This window comes from Portunus trituberculatus, chromosome 3 (genome assembly GCF_017591435.1).
Source record: "Portunus trituberculatus isolate SZX2019 chromosome 3, ASM1759143v1, whole genome shotgun sequence".
Lineage (NCBI taxonomy): Eukaryota > Metazoa > Arthropoda > Malacostraca > Decapoda > Portunidae > Portunus > Portunus trituberculatus.
Genome location: NC_059257.1, coordinates 7,658,751 through 7,662,349, shown reverse-complemented (window position 1 = coordinate 7,662,349; position 3,599 = coordinate 7,658,751).

The window sequence follows — 3,599 nt, the reverse complement described above, 5'->3', positions numbered from 1 at the left end:
CCTCCGAAACCAAGCCAACTGTTTACCACATCCAAAATTACTGAAAGACTTCAATTAATCTCTCCCCAAAGTCTTAATTTAATTTCCAACGCTTCCTTTATAAAGACAACTAACATTATTATCTTATTTAATCCTAATTTTTATCCTCCGAAACTAAGTCAATGGTTCACCACATCCAAAAAGACTAAAATCACCTTAATCAATATCCCTCCAAGAAAAACAACTTATTTAATTTCACTCCAAAGTTTTCACATCACATCAATTTATAAGAGACAACCAACCTTATTTTATCCATCCAAAACAAGTCAACGGTTCACCACACCCAAAAACACCTTAATTAATCCCCAACCTCTACCGCCACTCGTTACAGATTCATCACGGCGCGGTATTGAAGCCTAAACACAGCACGTTATAGACAACTCATAACTCTGGATTAGCATCGCCAACAAGCAGAGGGCGAGTGTGATTGCTTCCCTGGCGCTATATTAGGCTTCCTTCATCATAGTGGCCGAGGCAGGAGTCAGGCCGGAGAGATTAGCAATGTATTTGTCCTCCTTCATCAGCCTGAGTCGTGTTAATACTGTTTTTGCGTTAGGAGAGCAATATATACGTGTGTGTGGGGAGGAGAGGGTGTCGGGTCTACTGTGGTCCGTATTATGAAACGCTTTGCTCTCTCTCTCTCTCTTACTGCTCTCCAAAGGCTCCATTTAAAGATATTCGTGTTTTTAAGAGTATTTTCATGGTTCAGGTGATAGATTGGTAAGATTTCTGGATTACTCTATTTCTGCGTGTATACTTTCTTCTCTGAGTCATCTACATCTGCTTTACCTGACCGCGACCAGACCAGCTGTGCGTGGCTCCATCTTGTTTGTTTATTGAAGGCTTTATCTTAATTTTCCTCACACACCTGGTGGCGAGCAGTCAACAAGGCAGACGAAGCAAACAACTCGCCATAAACACAAAATTACTGCACTCCTAAATACCAGAACTAATTTCTCTACCCTGGTACACACACACACACACACACACACACACACACACACACACACACACACACACACACACACACACACACACACACACACACACACACACACACACATTGCTTTCTGTCCTTCCTTTGTCAGTTTTCATATTTGCTAGTGTTCTGACTTGCTTTCCTCTCTCACCAATACTGTTTTCAAAGGCCAGATGATTTTTATTCTATTTCTTTTATGAAGGAGAATGATACACAACGTAATGGTGAAGTAGAGAAAGTAAAGGAAGCAAGAATGAAAATAAGAGATAGAAATGAAAACGTTACTCTTCTAAATAACTTTTTTTTTTCACTAATACTGTTCTCAAATGTCATAGGATTCTTATTTCTTATTTCTTTGTGAAGGGAAATGATACACAACATAATGGTGAAGTAGAGAAAGTAAGCAAAGCAAGAATAAGCAAAGGAAGTAGAAATAAAAACGTTACTCCTCTGAACTACTTTTTTCTTTCACTAACACTGTTCTCAAATATCACAGGATTCTTATTTATCTGTGAAGGGAAATGATAAACAGCATAATGGTGAAATAGAGAAAGTAAACAAAGCAGAAAATATAAAAAATAGAATCGTTACTCTTGAAAATATTGCATTCACGTAAAGAAAATAAAAGAAAAAGATACTGAGAGAAAAATATGTCTTGATTTTCTTTCTCTCAGATGAAAGGGGAAGATTAGAGTATTGTAGAAAAAAGAGGAAGGTGAATCAGGTTGAGTTTTTCTTATATTTGGTGGAAAGCGAAGGTGATGGACACGTTGGCGGGGTACAGAATGCCCGCCTTACCTGTCCAAAGGTGACGAGGAGAGAGAGAGAAAGAGAGAGACAGAGAGAGGAAAGGTGGGCAGAGGTACAATAATGGCTGATTGCAGGTATGAAGGAGACAGTGATGGGAAGTTTACCTGTCCGTGGGCTGTATGGTGGCTCAACAATGATAGAAATGATAATAGTAATGATGATCGTGAGTGACTGTAATGGTAATGATAATAATGGTCAATAATGGTCATGCTTTATAATTACTACTACTACTACTACTACTACTACTACTACTACTACTACTACTACTACTACTACTACTACTACTACTGAAAATGATAATAACAATATGATACCACCCTACCACAATTCTCAACAACAACAACAACAACAACAACAACAACAACAACAACAACGCTAGCAGGAATTTAAGGCATGAGAACACACACGGAGATGCAAAGACACAACAATGCAAAACACACACACACACACACACACACACACACACACACACACACACACACACACACACACACACACACACACACACACACACACCAAGACTATTGACGAAATATAGCTTTTATTATTTTGACCTGAGAGAGAGAGAGAGAGAGAGAGAGAGAGAGAGAGAGAGAGAGAGACGAAAACGAAAATGAAATAAAAGTAAAACAGAGACAAAGTAAGAAAAACAAATTGAGAAAAGAGGATAAACGAGAAAATGAAAAAAAAAAAAAATTAAAACAAGGAAATAAAAAAAAGAAAATAATGGAAAAAATAATAAACAACACTAAAAAGGACGAAAAAAGACGGAAAAATACAAAAGATGGAGAGATAATGACGGTGGAAGAGAGTGAGTGGACGGTGGATTGTATAGTGAAGGTGGAAGGGGGAGGTGGAAGATGCAACGTGGATGAAAGAGCGACGATATATGAGAGGAGTGAAAGTTAAGAGCGTGGCTTAGATGAGGCAGCGATGTTGGCAGTCGTGGCGTGTTTATATGGGAGGAGAGGAGGAGGAGGAGGAGGAGGAGGAGGAGAAAGAAGAAGAAAAAGAGGAGGAGGAGGAGAAATAAAACGAAGATGATGATTATGAAAAAAAATTAGTTGAAGAAAGAGTAGAAGAAGAAGAAGAAGAAGAAGAAGAAGAAGAAGAAGAAGAAGAAGAAGAGAGCAACGGAAGACTACATAAAAAGCAAGATGAAATAGAGATAAAATAAGCCAATAAGAAGAAAAGGAAAACAAAGATGATAAAGAATAGAAAAAAGAAGAAAACAGAGGATAGAGAAAATAAATTGTAAAAATGTGACTGGCAGATAGAGAGAGAGAGAGAGAGAGAGAGAGAGAGAGAGAGAGAGAGAGAGAGAGACTTACACCTGTCAGAAGATAAGGTAACAAAACACCAAAACAAAATGAAAGATAACGAATAAGAGAAAAAGAAAGAAAAAAAGAAAATAAGACAATAAATCAAGCAAAACGAAAGAAAACGAGACACGAGAATGATGAACTCACAAACAACAACAACAACAACAAGAAAAACTCGCTCTGGAAAACTAAATCCTTCATGTTGGACTCAAAAAAAGGATCAAATATTAAGACATAACAACAAAGAGGTTTCAATTCCACTTGTCGCGACTGTCACATGTTTGAGAATCCCGAGTAGGTTCAAGAATTTATCGTTTTTTTTTTCTCTCTGGCGTTTATTGCGAGCGAGATTAAAGGAAGGCGCGAGGACTGAGAGAGAGAGAGAGAGAGAGAGAGAGAGAGAGAGAGAGAGAGAGAGAGAGAGAGTAGAGAGACAAGAATGATTAGAA